At 42.7% G+C, this 18,726-nt stretch overlaps 1 protein-coding gene across 2 annotated transcripts in view; it reads left to right on the top strand.

Annotated features, from left to right (window-relative positions):
• Window positions 1–18,726, top strand: part of LOC115114854 (cadherin-2-like) — a 111,946-nt gene that overhangs the window by 44,627 nt on the left and 48,593 nt on the right. The window lies entirely within an intron of this gene.

Genomic DNA, 18,726 nt, shown 5'->3' with positions numbered 1-18,726 from the left:
GCTTTGTCATTATGGGGTATTGTGTTTAGATTGATTAGGGAAAAAATGATTCAATCCATTTTAGAGTAAGGCTGTACCGTAAAATGTTGAAAAATTCAAGGGGTCTGAATAGTTTCTGAATGAACTCTAAATGTGATTTTTCAGTTTTTAGTATTAATACATTTGTAAACATTTCTGATCCTGTTTTTGCTTTGTCATTATGGGGTATTGTGTGTAGATTGATGAGGGAAAAAACAATTTAATACATTTTAGAATAAGGCTGTAATGTTCGAAATGATTGAAACCCCTTGAAATTATTAGTGGATTTGACTATAAAATCGAGCACACAGCCATGCAATCCCCATAGGCAAACACTGGCAGTAGAATGGCCTTGCTGAAGAGCTGAGTAACTTTCAACGTGGCACCGTCATAGGAGTCAGTTCATCAAATGTCTGCCCTGCTAGAGCTGCCCGATCAATTGTTGGTGCTGTTATTGTGAAGTGGAAACATCTAGGAGAAACAATAGCTCAGCCGCAAAGTGGTAGACTGTCTTGATGAGTGAGAACATGATGACTTGTTTGTTGCACTACATGGCTCTACACAGCGGGCGGATGCCATCATGACCCCTTCCTCCCGGCACTAGCGCAATCTTGCTATCAACAGCCAGGCGACAGACTGTTCCCATGAGCCGCCGTCTATGGCCAGACAGCCATACAGCTACACAGACATACCCGTACATTTGGAAAGATACTGTATACATATTCACTACAATTGTCACTATTAGTTATCTGACTGAACCATACAGCCAGCTAACCATATACTCATGTAGATATACATATTACCCTACCAGTGTCACCATTTGGTGTAATATAGCCTTAAATACATTGAGACATGGATTGTCTACTGTGTGTGAATGTTCAAGACAAAAGACGTAAGTGCCTTTGAACAGGGTAATGGTAGTAGGTGCCAGGTGCACCGGTTTGAATGTGTCAAGAACTGCAACGCTACTGGGTTTTTCACGCTCAACAGTTTCCCGTGTTTATCAAGAATGGTCCACCACCCAAAGGACATCCAGCCAACATGACACAACTGTGGGAAGCATTGGAGTCAACATGGGCCAGCATCCCTGTGGAACGCATTCGACACCTTGTAGAGTCCATGCCCTGACGAATTGAGGCTGTTCTAAGGGCAAAACGGGGTGCAACTCAATTTTATTATTATTATTGTTGCCAATGTTTTGTACTCTGAGTGATTATATCCCCCTACCGTTAGGTATATGACCTAGCCATCTGAACCACTTTACATACAAAACTCCAGCCAATACCTGCAGGCTAGTCGCATGCAGCTAGAGCCATATATTTATACCTAATGTAGCAATGCAGTTCTACTCACACCATCATAGCCATATGTAACAGCATGGTTTTATCATATCCTTCCCTATTAGTAAAGCTATAGTGATATACAATAAAATACAGGGCAATCTTAAACATTCACACGTCCCATCTGTGGCATGTGCAAATATGAATGGCATTCTTATAAAATTACGCATTTTATTTTCAAACAATCGTCTTTGAAAGGGGATAAAATATGACAGTCTGTTTGATAGGAGCCCTCTAGAAAGTGTGTAAATGATTGTTTGTGCATCCTCAATGACCAAATCCTGTTCCTGTGTTACTTAAGATTAAGCAGATTCTCACTCTGCAACATTACAGTACGTCAATTTGTAGGTTGGAGATGTTTTAAATGGCTTTTGCTGCCAAGTAAAAAGAAAGTTAGGCATATGAAAGCAAGCAGCAGACCTTAATGGAAAGATGCGCCCCTGTCGACCTCTCAAGATTTAATGCTACATCTGAGCTTCAGAAGTTTCATGGGACAGACAGATGGAAGATCTTTAACCACCTCATCTGTACATGAGATATTGTCATGTTTAATTTCTACTGACCTGCAGTGTTTTCCCCTTCCTCTTGCATTGTTATACATGGGGACAGCTTACCTAACATACATACAACACCGTCTGCACATTACACAGTCGACAGTATATCTCCTTTACATAGGCAGAATTTATTTATTTATTTCCTTTAACAGCGAGGCGACCGACCATCAGTGCTATTACAGAAGTCTGTGCCATCAATTTCAAAGTATGTGATTCACCCAGCCTGCAGATACAGACATTAATTGCTTGCACAGATGGATGATCCCACTACCCCCATACTCCATCCCCTCCAGTCTCACTTCCCCCACCCCCGCCTCCCCCTCTCAATTTCATTGCACTCTGTTGGTTGATCTCCTTTGAGCCACTAACTTTGCGTGGGGGATGAAGGGAAATGGGGGGGGTGGAATCTACAATCAAGCAGGTCGAAGTAGGTTTGTAATGAGATGAGATGCTGTGTCTGTTATGGTGTGTTGTGTCCCAGTTGTTGTAGCTTGATATCTTAAGGAAACCCACACAACAGCACAAAGGGCTCAGTGGAGTTGACAGACACGTTGAGAAGGTGTTTGGATATTCATACAGATGCATGCTTTGCTTTCCTCCCTGCTCTGCTCTCCTCTGCTTTCTTCGACTTCAGCAGGCACATAACAAGCTGTCATGTGTCTGAAAAGCCTGTGTATTTGTTGAATTGTAAAGCTTTTGAGAGGAACATTGCATGCATCCTTTAATCTTTCCTGTGTGTATTTTCCTTTTTTTTTTCTTTAGCTGCACACTAATTGTGTTTCAAGGGGAATTTGACACATATTGACTCAAACGTGTGGTGGCTGGCGAATGCACACCCTACCCTACCCTACCTGTCTGTTGGCAGCTGCATTCATTCTGCTTTCTTTGAAGAACCCTCTCTCTCTTTTGCGAGAGTCATTGTTTTGAGGAATGTTTTTTTTTCCCACCTACTCTTTATCTAACCAGGTTTTCTGTTTTCTGAGAGGCCCCTCAGAAGAATAGGGGTTATTTTGGTGTTGGGATCAGAGTGTTTTTGATGTGCAATGCCCCATTGTGTGTGGTACAGGGGTTAATGGGGGTGGGAAGGTAGGTGGAGTGAAGGGGATACTGTCTGCTTAATCTATTTATAATGAGAAATGCTTTTTCTGTTTGTCAATATATAGACATCTGAAATACAAGTCGGCTGTGTCCATATGGCATTTTGATTAATAGTTTATTTCAATTACATTCCCAGCGGAAATCTGATATTCTTTTGGATTAGATTCAATGTTCATATTCATCGTATGGTTTTATGTGTGAGAATAACTTGGATGTCAATCTGTGGTATACTGATTAGGCCTATACAATTGGTGTTAACAGTACTGCTAGACAACTTAATTTACGTTTTATTGTACCTTTATTTTACTAGGCAAGTCAGTTAAGAACAAATTCTTATTTTCAATGACTGCCTAGGAACAGTGGGTTAACTGCCTGTTCAGGGGCAGAACGACAGATTTGTACCTTGTCAGCTCGGGGATTCGAACTTGCAACCTTTCGGTTACTAGTCCAACATTTTAACCACTAGGCTACCCACCAAGTGTGCGTGTGTCTGAGTTTGTTTGTGTGTTTTCATTAGCCTTAGAAAATCACTGGCTTTCTCTTTGACAAAGAGAGAGGGGCAGACTATCAGCTATCTTATCCTGGTCTTCTCCTAAGAGACTCAGACTAACCTTCCATTGTCTCTTGCTTCACCCCGTCCCCCCGTCCCCCCAAAGAGGATCCAGGATCCAGCCTCTCATCTCCTAACACTTCACCTTTCACCTCCCCTCCATTTCCCCACGTCTCACCTCGCAAGGAGCAGAGTGCATGAATCCCATTTGCTTGCTCCCTGCCTGCCCAGCCTTCTTCCCTGAGCAGCACACAATTGTTCTTTATACGTTGTGATATAATTGCATGGAGAGTGGGGACGGTTCCAATGTCCCGTTCATTGTTGTATTTTTCTTCTTGAGCACATTGTTAAGGGTAGCCTAAATGCACCACTCTAAAGACATTAAACATGTTCTTTTTATTTTAATTTATTATGGACAAGTTAACCAAGTTTTGTTATAAGCATTTAACGTCACAAAAGCAGACGTATTGCCTCTCGCGGTGTCTGTGTGTCTGTGGTTGCGGGTGGCATGTCCGTGTGTGCATGTTTGTGTGTGTGTGGTTACTTTTGTAATTGGATGCAGTGGACCATATCAGTCTTTACCTGGGGTAGTCATTTGCATCAGTTTGATTGACAGGGAGGCTATTCAAAGCAGGCACAAGTGTCATTATTTCCAGTAAAAATGGGGAGAGAGTAGTTCAATACCTCAATACATTCTCCATTAGGCTTAGGCTTTTCTGCTGGCAAATTAGCTGTTTTTAATTGCATAAAAGTAATTTTATGATAATTGCAGCCGAAGTGCTAATTCAGAGTCAGTGCCAAGGATCTGATGGTATCACAGTTATGACATAGAAGAGCACCCAACATATTGATTGGTTTAGTTATGTTGCCTATAGTCTGTTTGTTAAATTCAAGTGTTATTCAGGGTTATAAGGGACATTCAGAGTAACAGACTGCCTTGACGTCTGGACACTTGTCTGCAAATGACTAGTTCAACAGATCGTGGGAACTAGTGCATGTAATTGGGAATATTCATTGTATTCTGTCAGAGTGCCTTGATCCTCACACGATGTGCATGCCATTGTGTAGGCTAACAGGGAGAGACAGTCTGTCTGTGCCGTTCCTCAACACCGAGGTTGGTCTGGGGAGGCCGGGATATTGTTTTTCTATGTAATGAGATACCATTACGGGATTATAAAACACTTATAATAGGAATGATCTCTTTTAGGCAGACCACTTCACAGGCCAAAGGATTCATCTGGCTGTGTTGGAGCTGTGGCGTGTCACGTGTGTGATTACGGGGCCACCTAACGTGTGTTCCCTCTGTCATGCGTGACGCTTATTAATTGTGTTGGATGGAGCTGGCTGGCGGCTCTGAGAGAGTGCCGTTTAATGAACTGCATGTCGAGCACAAGCGCAGGAGGTTGGACAATTTGTCAGAATTTAATCACATCCAAATGTACAGGCGTGTTAATTTTTATCAGAATTGATAATTCACAAATGGCTCCCTTTCTCTCTCTGGCTCTCTCGCGGATCTCCTGGGAAATCTCCTTTGTTTTCTTACTCTTTAATTCAGAATCGGAAGCCTTTGTCCGTTACAAACCAAATTTCTATTGCTCTCTTTGATTCAGGTTCTTTATCCTGCATTATAAACTCGATGGTTCAAGCCCTGAATGCTGATTGGCTGAAAGCCATGGTATATGAGACCATATATCATGGGTATGACAAAACATTTGTTTTACTGTTCTAATTGCTTTGTTAGCCAGTTTATATAGCAATAAGGCCTGAGGAGGTGTGGTATACGGCCAGTATACCACGGCTAAGGGCTGTTCTTTTACGTGACGCAATGCAGAGTGCCTTTATTATCATGGTGCTGCTTTGTGCTAGCTTTATCTCCCTGGATAAATTGATTTACATCTTATAGTCATCTAATTATATAGATGTGTTCATTATTTGGTCATCACAAGCTCTCACTCACTTTATGATGACTATTCAAATTATGTAAAAAGGTCAAGAGCTGTTCCTTGTTAGCTTTGCTAAACCACTGAAGTAGTTTGGTCTGTTTTATATTCACCACTCTATTTTATAAGTGGTGTAAATCCTACTCCTAACCACCATGGAAATGATGGTCCAGTTTGATTTAATTAAAATGCCTTCAAAGCATAAATGACTTGACAAATAGTTAATTTCCCCCTACCCATCCCTGCCGATTTCATTGTTAAGTGAAGCTCAGTAGCCACCCATGTCAAGCACCTGAGAGGAGCAATGCCTGAAACTTGGCAGAAACGCTGCAACACTTGTGGATGCTGGGTATTTGGCTGAAATGAGCAAACAGGCACATTAAAAATGGAATGGAAATATGGAAATGGATGGAAATACTGAATGGAAATACTGCTGGACACCAGTCTGTCCGTTTCCACACCTCCATAGAAATACAATATCTCCCAACAAGCTGCTGTGCTGAGAGGTCATTTTAATTGGGTGGTGATGTAAATCGTGTCTGGTTGAGTTTGCAGAAGCCTCTGCCCTTTATTTTATACATCTGCCACATACTTCCTGACAGCAGCAATATGATTTTCTCTCTACATGTCTATCGGCGGTTTAATATATGATAATGCTACCCCTCAATCAGGAGATCTGAGCTTTTGAGTGTGTTCAGCCTATTGATCCTTCTTGATCTCAGCCACACGCCACTGTCTGTCGATAGTGAATCTAAACAATTAAATTGAGCTTTTCATTTGAATTTACTGCCACTGATTAGAAGCAAACAGGAGTTGGAATGTTTGGTGTTGGATGTTTCTGAATGCCCTACACAGGTACAAACAATTTAAAGTCTAATTAGGTGTCAAAGCCTTCGCTTTATTTTGCGGCCCAGCCAGTGTGTTGTGCCATTGGCTAAGATCAGACAGCATGTTGTCGCACTTTTGTCTGGTTGTATTTTGATGGATAGTGTTTACCATGGTGGAAGACATTGAAAGAGGAGACCAGAGAGCAGGCCATTATTTTAAAGCTGTCAACAGTTTAGACCTGGGGTGGGAGGTGTGAGAGAGACATAGCCATCGACACGGGTGTCAAATGTTTTGTCCCCAACACCTGGGATTTTGACCTAGATTGGCCCTTGTGAAGACAGCAGAGTACAGTACAGTACACTGTTGTGTCTTTGGCTATGCCGGATTAAGTGATATGACATGCTATTCTATAAAATCCTTTCTCTGTAATTAATATTACCTGATTGAGCTAATCATGTAAATGTAATTAACTAGAAAGTTGGGGCACCACGAAATAATGTTTATAGAGCTGTTATCTTCCAAACAAACTCTTAACCTCTTGCGCTGAGTCATGCCGGATCCGGTAGCGTAATCATAGCCTCAAGCTCAATACCATAACGCAACGTTAACTATTCATGAAATCGCAAATGAAATGAAATGAATATGCTAACTCTCAAGCTTAGCCTTTTGTTAACAACACTGTCATCTCAGATTTTCAAAAATATGCTTCTCAAGCATAGCAAACTAGCATTTGTGTAACAGTACTGATAACTAGCATAGCATTTAGCGTTAGCATCAGCAGGAAACATTTTCACAAAAACCAGCAAAAACATTCAAATAAATATTTTACCTTTTAAGAACTTCGGATGTTTTCAATGAGGAGACTCTCAGTTAGATAGAAATGTTCAGTTTTTCCTGAAAGATTTTTTGTGCAGGAGAAATCGGTCCGTTTGGTGCGTCACGTTTGGCTACCAAAAAAAAACGAAAATTCAGTTATTCAAACGCCAAACTTTTTTCCAAATTAACTCCATAATATCGACTGAAACATGGCAAACGTTGTTTAGAACCAATCCTCAAGGTGTTTTTCACATAGCTCTTCAATGATGCACACTTCCAGGAACGATACCTCGCTGTCTGTATCGCATGGTAAATTTTTTGCCGCTGAGAGTTACGCACCAACGTAGACAAAGGACACCGGACGGGACCCTGGCAAATGTAGTCTCTTATGGCCAATCTTCCAATGATATGCCTACAAATACGTCACAATGCTGCAGACATCTTGGAGGAACGGCAGAGCGCATAAGCTCGTTCACAGCATATTCACAGCCATATAAGGAGCGAATGGGAAACAGAGCCTCAAAAATCCTGCTCATTTCCTGGTTGAAGTTGCATCTTGGTTTTGCCTGTAAGATCAGTTCTGGGGCACCCAAAGATAATATCTTTGCAGCTTTGAAAACGTCAGAGTGTTTTCTTTCCAAAGCTGGCAATTATATGCATAGTCGAGCATCTTTTTGTGATGAAATATTGCGCTTAAAACGGGCACGTTTTTTTATCCAATAATGAAATAGTGCCCCCCTAGCTTCAACTAGTAATATTTTACTACGCAGAGGCTGCCTGCAGGTCTTGCGTACTCGGAACAGAAGGTTACATTTTGGTCAAGGGCTTATATAGTGGAGGGAGAGAAGGGCAATATTGCGGTCAAATCAAACTTTCATGAAATCACACATGTATGATACCAAATTAAAGCTACACGTGTTGTGAATCCAGCCAACATGTCAGATTTCAAAAAGGCTTTTCGGCAAAAGCAAACGATGCTATTATCTGAGGATATTACAGTTTGTAGAAACATGTCAAACGAAGTATAGAATCAATCTTTTGAATGTTTTTAACATAAATCTTCAAAAATGTTCCAACCGGAGAATTCCTTTGTCTGTAGAAAAGCAATGGAGCCTTCACATGAATGCGCGTCACGAGCTCGTGGCTCTCTGCCAGACCTCTGACTCATTCCCCTCTCATTCGGCCCCACTTCACAGTAGAAGCATCAAACAAGGTTCTAAAGACTATTGACATCTAGTGGAAGACCGAGGAAGTCAAAAATGACCCCACAGACACTGTGTATTTGATAGGCCAAGTTGAAAAACTACAAACCTCAGATTTCCCACTTCCTGGTTGGATTTTTCTCAGGTTTTCGCCTGCCATATGAGTTCTGTTATACTCACAGGCATCATTCAAACAGTTTTAGAAACTTCAGAGTGTTCTCTATCCAAACTAATAATATGCATATATTAGCAACTGGGACTGAGTAGCAGGCAGTTTACTCTGGGCACGCTTTTCATACAAATGTGAAAATGCTGCCCCCTAGCCCAAACAGGTTAAAAGGACAAGAGGACACAAAATGACCACAAGTCCTGCAATACAGACAACTCTTCGTGTTGATCCTGTATTCCCGTTCCACTGGCGACAGCCCAGCTCTACCTAGTTGCATAAGCGTGACTCAGCCGACTCCGGCGACTCTCGGGGCAGGTCGGGAGGCCTCGGGTTCTCTCGACAACGGGATCGTCGGGGACTTCCAGGATTGACTCGGAGGCAAAGTGGAATCCCTGGACGTGTGAGCGAAGTTGAATTTCCTCTCCCTCTGTCATTCCCGAAGTCGTCCATCTATATGGGTAGTCAAAGTGATGAGGGAATCGAGTACCATAGGTAACTCCCGAGCAGCAAGCTCGTCCTTGACCTCCTCAGAGACACCGTGCAGGAACATATCGAACAGTGCTTCCTGGTTCCAAGCACTCTCCAATGTGCGGAAACCCACAGCATATTCAGCCACACTGCAGGGGTCTTGCCGAAGCTGGATTAGCTCCTGGGCAGCTTCTCTCCCGGAGAACGGTGCGAAAAAAACCTTCACCTCTTCCACAAACCCCTCCAGACTAACGCATATGGCCGGCTGCTGTTCTCATACAGCAGTAGCCCAGGTGAGAGCCCTCACGGACATCAGCATGACGAGATAGACTGCTTTGGAGCATTCCCAGAGGAAGGAGGAGGGCTGAAGCTCGAAAATGAGGGCACACTGAGCTAGAATCGCCCAACAGGTGCTCGACTTTCCATTGAAGCGTTCCTGCTGGGGGTAAACAAGGCTCCCAAGAAGGTGGAGTGGCCAATGAGACGACACTGCTAGCAGCTGAGTCGCTGAGGAGCTGCAGGGTTACCAATGTGGTAGGCTGCCTCTGAGACAACCCACGGAATTGCTCCAGCAAACTGTTCAATGCCTGGTCATGGCGTTCAGCCAACATTATAAAGCCACGAAGCAGTTCCTCGTGCTTCCCGATGGCGGCTCCTTGGGGGGAGATGGCGTCCTGCAGCTGGCCCGGGTCTTCTGGGTCAGTCATAGCCATTTCGTACTATCAGGATACGGTAAAACTCAGATGCAGACCGTGTCGAAGTAACAATGTTTATTGTAACACCAGGGGCAGGCAAACGACAGGTCAAGGCAGGCAGGGTTGGAGTTGGAGCAAAGGTGCAGGACGGCAGGCAGGCTCAGGGTCAGGGACGGGCAGAGTGGTCAGGCGGGCGGGTACAGGTTCAGGACAGGCAAGGGTCAAAAACCAGGAGGACGGTACACAGGGGATAATGGGGAAGATGGGCAACACCTGAAGGGGGGTGGAGACAAGCACAACGACAGGTGAAACAGATCAGTGCGTGACAGTAGATAGCCAGAGCGAATTTGCCAGCTACATCTATTGACAGTTGTCGAAGTGACATCATAAACATTCTATTGAAATAGTTACTTGCATAGTGGAGTATTTTGTTTAGACATGCAGCTAGCTAGCTAAACAATGAACCGTAATCCCAACGTAATCATAACGTTACTACCCTGCATGAATCTGCAGGTAGCTAACCAACCAGGTTCAATGTTAGGTAGCTAACATTTAGGCTATTACTACACAGATCATACATGTAACATTACATTACAGTACACTTTAACTTGAAATGAAAAACAAAGTTCTGACAAAATTAGAAACGTGTAATATCTGAAAATGTAGCTAGCTAGATTATTTGACCTGTATACATGGGTGGACGCTTCTCCCTCTCTGTTACGGATGCCATGGTTGCCCTTAGTTTGAAGAGGTAATCCGGAGACAGGTGTTTTACAACAGCCTTCTGTGTGTTGTCTTTTTGGCCCCGTCTGCATATTTGCAATCAAACGCCCAAATTTGATTTGCAATCAAATCTCCTTAGCTATCATACTCTGATTCCACTTTCAAAACTCAGTCCTCCAGAAAGTGGAGAGCAACACTTATGCAGTTCTACTATGTGATATCTATTTTAAAAAAGCACTGTTAGAAAGTATTACCTTCACCTACTGACCAGCTCATATTATGGAATGAAGCGTGCTACATGGCAGACCAATCTGAACTCATCTCTAGGTATTTCTAGACCACTCATTATTTCAGCCAATCATGGCTAGTGGGAAGGTTGCTGGCTTTTTCTTTCTAAACCAACTAGGCTCGTAATTTAACACTTTTATTTACAGATGGCATACAAGTTTGTTATTAAGGCACATGTTCCAGTAGGCATTTCTGCCCCAAAACGCATTTTGATTCTCAAAAAGTTTACGTTCAAATGGCTCTCCTGTGAAGTAGTGACGCGCGACATATGTCTAGTTTCCTGAAACAAGTCACAAATGCACTATTCATTATGTGGGTTGAATGCCATCCCATGACAGTAGTCACTGCCCATTACTGCTTATTACTTATTGACCGTCATTTAATCACATTACTTTACTTTAAGCAAATGTTTCAGTTGTTGGGTATAGTACATTGTTGACTTTATTATTTCATTCCAAGTGATCATCTCATGTCTATAGACCTGCTGCCTATACTGTCTGACAAAATCACTATTTCAGTAGTTCTTCAAATTAAAGGCATACTTTTATGACTGCTAGATACTTAGATTAGGGAGGTCAAACTCATTCCATGGAGGATCTAGTGTCTGCAGGTTTTTGTTTTTTCCTTTCAATTAAGACCTAGACAACCAGGTGAAGGGACTTCTTTACTAATTAGAGACCTTAATCCATCAATCAAGTACAAGGAAGGAGCAAAAACCTGCAAACACTCGGCACTCTGTGGAATGAGTTTGACACGTGACTTAGATCATGCATTTTCTGGTAGAGATCCCTCATGAAGCAACTACTCTCTATCCCTCAATTGCGCATTCTTCTGTCTCTTTTCCATAGCATGTGTAAAATAACTACTGACTGCACAAGTAGGCACGCAATGGATTATGGTCATTGTAGTTAATTACCACGTGTTCTGCGCTAAACTATGACGAATATTGGCCTGTTGGAAACTACAACTCCCAGCCATACCCTGCTATGAGAAACAATCTGGCGACAGCCCCCTTTTTGATTGACTGGAGTGATGATTAAGAAAACGTATGAGTCCCAATTAAAACATGCCCACATTGGAGACCTCAGCAGTCATTGTTTTCTCTCGGCCACAGCATTTTTTTGTGACAGAGGCATTCTGACAAATGATCAGGGGGATAAAATGAATAGCTTTGAAGTCCTGGGTTTCAGATCAAAATCCCCGGCTAATGCCCCATTACAGGTTGCACTCAGGCACTTTAGTGGCCAGCCCCCTCGTGATCCAGTAATGCAGCCAACAGATATATGTTCTCTCTCTCTGCCTGGCTCCATTTCTAGCCCTGGACCATGCCTTCCTCACCAGGGCTTTAACTGATCAGCTGATGATGGCAAGGTTGATGGCTGGCCTTCTTCTTTCAAGGTTTTATATGAGAGCCCCATGTTCTGAGTGCAGTTAGAGTACTGGTATATTAAAGTAAGGTCTTATACAGGTATAGGACCTGTTTGAACTGCTTTTACCATGTTTATATATTTTTTTTTACCGTGTTACTCCATCTGAGTGGACTCAGTAATGGCCCTTATATTGTACCAGAGTGGTTTTCAAAAGGTGATTTCAGTTATTTCAGTGCAGAGTTAAGGGTAAAAGCTTTTCACTTCCTTCCATGTTTTAGAAAATTGGATGTCAGTGGTGCTGTGTGTCTATATGTGAGAGTGAGACTGTTGGCTCTATTTTTGTTTGTGTGGGTGTCTGTTTGTTTCAGTATGTTTTGTGAGTGAAATGATAACATCATTTTATGTTGACAGTGAATCTAAAGTTCATTTCACATTCATTAGCTTTAGCAAAATTGCATTTATATTGTATATTGTTCTTTTCCATTGATGGCACAGTATTTCCTGAATTCTTCCCAGCCTTCCATTCCAGGGCTGACCTGTGTCAAATTCTCAGTGCTTCAGAAGTAATGGCGCTTTAACAGGACTGTAGCCCAGCTGAACGGGATGCAGAAAGCTGTGTAACGTTGGACAAATGTGTTTCCCTTCACTATATGGTCACTGGGAAATAACCTTGGTTATACTAGCTGCTGCAGTAAGGTCCAATGAATGTTGACACGGACAGTGGCTTATTATTCAGAATCTGTTTTTGAAAAGGCATCTTCGGATCCGCCCCTCTGGGATCTATCCTCACATAGATTGCTTTTCCTTGCCCTCCTCTTCTTTCCTTCCTTCCCTCACTCCCTCCATCCCTCTCTCATGGAAGGTGTTAGCCTGCGGATTGGACAAAGTGAGCAATGTTCAGCAGTTAAAAATTGAACAAGGGTAGAGAGCAATTAAAACGGGATGACCTTTATGGGAGGGGGTGCTAAAGAACGGCTGTTAAAGACACAAAGTTAAACAGTTTTATTTCTAATAACATTGATTTAATGTTGTCCGAAGGGTTCTGGGCAGTGCTGGCCCAAGCAGCTACAGTCAGATAGATTCCAACGGGAGGATAGGTTACAGTGGTTTTATATGGACACACACACACTGGCCCTCTGTTAGCCCCAGAATCGTTTACAGTTAAAACTACAATTTTAATTGTTCAAAGAAATAGGTTTTTATTATCTCGCTTTGATCTCAGAGAGAGCGAAGGAGATGTAAAACATGCTAGCGGTTATGGTATGCTACTGGTGATCTCCTTCAAAGAAGTGGGTATTATTCCTTCAATGCGTGATCTGACCGTTTCAAGAGGTCAGAAGAAACTCAGGACACTTCTAAGCACAATGAAAGACAGTGGTAAGAAGTGTTAGCTCCCTAGCAGTTAAAACAAGTGTAATATTGTCATATTTGTCTGATATTCTCCATTAACCTGTATGTATTAGCATTGAGTTAGCTACTAGCTAGCCATGCTAATGTCTTCATAAAGAGCTGTAGGGAGCTACTTGACATCCTGTTAATAATGTGGTTAGTTTAATATGATCCTAAAGCCTGAGCCGCTGTATCAAGCGGCCGTTCTGATCGCTCCGCTCGCAGAATCCAAATCCCAGTAGCTATGTTGCTGATTAGTATAGAAGGATGTAGCTTAGCCGTTATCAGCTGTTGGCTCCAATGACACAGTAATCCAGCGAGACGCTAGGCGCGAGACGATGTGGCACCAGAAAACACACACTAGAATAATCAAATTTACCCAACAAAGACTGATGGACTCCTAAATATGTGGTATCTCCGTGAGTCTTTCAAAGTGACCCGTTTAGACCAGTCAGAACTTTCCTCGTCTAGCATCAGCTAACATGCAGCATTTCATTCCGCTCTTCAAAAGCTCTTTAGCCTTCATAATAAAGAGGTTCTCATATGATGATGTAGCCTAACAAGGAGAAGACTAAGGCTAATTTTGACATGCTAGCTGTAGAAAACAGCAGTTAGAACACAACAGCTAACAACCCTTTGATTCGCTTCAGTCTTCACAATGACAATACAACCCCTTCATATTATGATGACGATACTGTAACCCAGAGTAGATATAGCTAACTAAGACTAATTTCTGCAGGTTAGCCAGAACAACACAGGGCCTTTATACCTTAATGGGTCAGAAACAGAGAAGCTAGATGCATCTCCCTCTCTGTGAAGCAAATGGAGGTGGATGTTGGGCACTGGCAGGCAGTTGATCATCTTACCTTGTTATTGTCCTCCCAATACAACGACTGTCAGACAGGTCCGCTAGCCCCCAAGAGAGCAAATGGTCATATGCTGATGTGAGAGAAATGTTAAGTGTAAAGAGAAAGGAGAACAGGAGAGAATCTAATTTATGGAAGAAGGCTAGTTTTATTCCCTCGGGACAGGACGGGGGAAGGGGGGTCTCTTTAGCATATCCAGAGAGCCCATGGGTCAGTCGATCTGAGATTAAAAGGGACCTGCATAGGATATTGCTGCTCGCTGCTATGATGATGCTGGTTGTGTTTCTTTGTGTGTGTTTGTGCCAGTGTGGGTGAGCATAATAAAGAAAGGTGGTATCAATGCAATTTGATAGTGTGTTTTCATCCTTTAATTGAAGCCTCTGTTTCAGGAGGGGACTATGTCTTCTGCAATAACACATAATTGTCGTGGGTGTTGGTCACCATAAGAATGTAAGGCTGCAGCCTATAGCGTAGCCCATGTGACTTCATAGCCTTTTCCTTCTTCACATGTTTATTTTGCAGAAAGACATTATAGGAGAAAGTCGACATTACCCATGTTTCTTTCATGTGAATCCTGTACATATTTTAGTCAGCGCCTTAAACACGTGGATCTCCATGGTGTTTGAAGTGCTCTGCATTAGTAAAATCCCTTCAAGCAAGGCTGAAGTCTGGCAAAGCCCAACCTCATCATCCTACCATCCAGACATCAACTGTAAACTGTTTACTTTCTCTCAAGAGTTTCATTTTACTGAACACAGGGTTATTGCTGCTCAAGTCTCATCTCCCTCACAATAAATGGGTTTTTAGATTCTTAAGATGGTAAAAAGAGTTTGAGAAAAAACTAAGCTAAAGAGGCTTACCAGCTAAAATGGAAGTTGTTTGCTAATTACCCTTGAGGCTGTAGAAAATGTATTCATAGTAAATGCTTAAACACCACCTACATGTGAATGAAGTACACAGATATGCATAATTATGGATAGTATCCAGCTATGATACTTTAAAAGCATTAGTATGGTGTTCCGTTTGATTGTATATAATAATTGGCTAATTATAGGATTAAATATTGTGAAGGGTGTTACGCCATAGTAGAAAAGACGAGGTGCAATCAGGGAATGCACTTTCCATGATATAGACTGACCAGCTGAATCCAGGTGAAAGATATGATCCCTGATGTCACTTGTTGAATCCACTTCAATCCGTGTAGATAAAGGGGAGGAGACAGGTTAAAGAAAGATTTTTAAGCCTTGAGACAATTGAGACATGGATTGGATATGTGTGCCATTCAGAGGGTGAATGGGCAAGACAAAAGATTTAAGTGCCTTTGAACGAGTTATGGTAGTAGGTGCCAGGCGCACCAGTTTAAGTGTGTCAAGAACTGCAACGCTGCTGGGTTTTTCATTCTCAACCATTTCCCGTTTTTATCAAGAATTATCCACGACCCAAAGGACATCCAGACAATATTAGGAAGGTGTTCCTAATGTTTTGTACGTTCGGTGTATATCGTATACAGTCCTAATTTCACATGACATTTTGTGTCACATGAATTGCCATTCATTAATTTAGCCCCTGTTATATTTTCCAATGGCAGAGTGACTTTCTTAGCACTTTAACTTGAATTAAGACACTGAAGTGCGACGTGGATCAGCTACAGTTTAGCGACCATCTCGTAATCAATGTCTTCTTGCATGTACGTTCTACTGAGCACAGCTCATTTTGATCCTATTGTCTGTATTGCATTTTCTCATCCCCAATGCAGTCAGCTAGGGCCAGCGATGGAGCATGAACTAGATTTGGTGAACTGTGTTCGTGAATAATGCATTTAGTCAGTGGCGTCCAGGCATTTGCCCGATGGAATTGCCTCTGGAGCATTCGCCGGGGTCTGCATTTCTGTTAGGTGACTGATGAAACACCTATGCTGAGTATTTCACACCTGTCAGTGACATCAGCAGCTGGAGATGAATGATGGAAATATCAGGACGAACCACATGACGTGGTGCTTCAGCCTTGTCACATTTACAGCTCATTACAGGGACCTTGAGATTTTTACTAGCTTACTGGATTTGGATTTGCAGACAGGAATAAAAAGGTATAGGCTGGAACATTTGATGTACTCTCTCGACGTTAGGCTACCACGGACAGCCTCTTTATGTTTTCCACTGTGAGATATGCTGCATCTGACTGAGATTTTCTTTTTTTAAACGACTGTTCCTTGTGACGTTCGAGAACGCTGCAAATTAACCAAATTGCATCCCTCTCTCTTTCTTTTCTCTCTCTCTCTCTCTCTCTCTCTCTGTTCTCTCTCTATTTGCTCTCTGTATTTGTGCCTCTCTATAAGCAGCAGCACGTGATGGAGACAGACAAAAGAGTGACACATTGGGAAGGTTAGCTGTGGTTTTTGTGTTGTTAGTCAGCTACGAGGGTTTCTATAAGCCTGTGAATGGGCTCGTTGAGTCGGAGGTAATTTTGGGCCCCGGCGTGGGGCATTAGTTGGACTGGCCTTTCTGCTGACTGGCCCGCTTTCTTCCCCCCCAGCAGCAGCAGTAGCAGCAGCAGCAGTATATACCCCTCTCTCTGCTGCATCGGCATTTCTGTCCAAACCAAAGGCCTTTATCTCCCTGGCCATGACGACATGTCTGATATGCCGAGGTGGTGGTGGTGGCAGCAAGGATCTCTTTCAGTTTCGTTATACCTCCGGGAGCTAATAAATCTAGATATACTGTAGATAAACTGGGTCCAGGGTTAGTACAGTAAATGCTGCTCTGGTCTCCTATGGGCTATGGGAGCTTGGGGGCTGGGGGATGGGGTTTGGGGAGCTGGCCATGATAAATGAATAGACACACGCTGGACATCCCCATTCATTATTATTGGAATTTGTGCTGCCTGCTGGGAATTTGCACAGCGATTGCCATGGCGCCTGGTTGCTGAAGGGCCTCCCAGAGGTGTTCACATGGCCAGATCTCAGACTGAGCTAGGGAACAGGAGCTTGGCTCAGCAGCCAAACAACAGACCTCGGTGCTACAAAGACTCACAAGGAAACCACTGCAATCGAGTGTAGGCTAACCCAGGGTATTACATACACACTAATATCAGTTAACACAGAACTAAAGTCTTGCGTAATTGGTCAGATGCTCAATTAAGTTCTGGGTCTATGCGTGTTAAGAGAAGAGAGACAACATTCCATTGTATCATGACAGATCTACGGTACCATTTATGTTTATATAGTCTGTCCACGAGAGAACACACACACACACACACACACACACACACACACACACACACACACACACACACACACACACACTGTCTACCCTCACACAGGGAACAACATTGCAGCCTTGTTTGTATTTATCCTTCACCTGAAGAAAAATCATCTTTGAGCTAGGCTCAGCAGCTAGAGCAGCCCCATAAATGCTAATTAAGATGAAGCAATATAAAGAGGCCAATCCCACCCACCCAGTCATTCTCTCATTCTCTCTCTCTTCTCTCTCTCTCTCTCTCTCTCTCTCTCTCTCTCTCTCTCTCTCTCTCTCTCTCTCTCTCTCTCTCTGTCTCTCTCTCAAACTGTGTGCTCACTCCACAAATCTGCATATGTTCCATCCAGGTGCATTCATATAGAATGTGTACAGTACATGGTTTTGGGGTGATTTAGAGCAGAACGTTCATTGGATCTAGCATCTCTTTGATCAAATCAAATCAAATGTATTTATTTGATCTTATAGGTTAATAAGCAAAGCACAAAGCACTTTAGCCAACCAATCAATATACCTAATTTAAGAAGAGTGTGTGAAGTAGATTGTGCCACCTCTCCCTTCAATGATATGTTGTCTCTCAAGTCTCATTCACCCAGTAGAAGCTGTCATTGTGAGCTGAGCCGTTCTGACACTTCTCTCTGTATTCTGTATGTGTCTGAGCATCAGACGGACTAGTGCTGTGGAGGTGATTGCCTTAAGGCTGGAAGGAAACAACTTCAGCTAACCAAGGTCACATCGCGCTCTGAAGTTGGCTTGCCAGGTTCAAACAGACAGAAAAAAACAAGTTTGATGAGGTTGCTCTGAGCAGTGTGCAGATGGTCAATATATAGGCACTTTGTGTGTTCCAGCATATAGTATAGGATAGATACTCCTTTGTTGATTCTTGTATATCTTAATTTCATAGTGTTCACTTTGCTTCTTTCCCCCACAATGCCGAGCCACTCTCTGAGACACTTTTGTGTGCTTTTCATCAATATTTAGTTGAATGGCAATTCCTCAGGTACAGCAGATCAGTGCACTGTCATGGCTTTGTTTTGCAGATGCGATGCATTAACTGTAGCACAGTGTAAAGGGTTGCATCCAGGGCCCTTTCAACAGTTTCTCCCTCCCTCTCTACGAACGTGATGAAGTAAAGCACGATTGTATTTTCATTCATCTTGT

The sequence above is a fragment of the Oncorhynchus nerka genome, linkage group LG9b (assembly GCF_034236695.1).
Source record: "Oncorhynchus nerka isolate Pitt River linkage group LG9b, Oner_Uvic_2.0, whole genome shotgun sequence".
In the NCBI taxonomy this organism is placed as follows: Eukaryota; Metazoa; Chordata; class Actinopteri; order Salmoniformes; family Salmonidae; genus Oncorhynchus; species Oncorhynchus nerka.
Note: the sequence above shows the minus strand (reverse complement) of the source record. Positions and strands in the feature narration are given on the sequence as shown.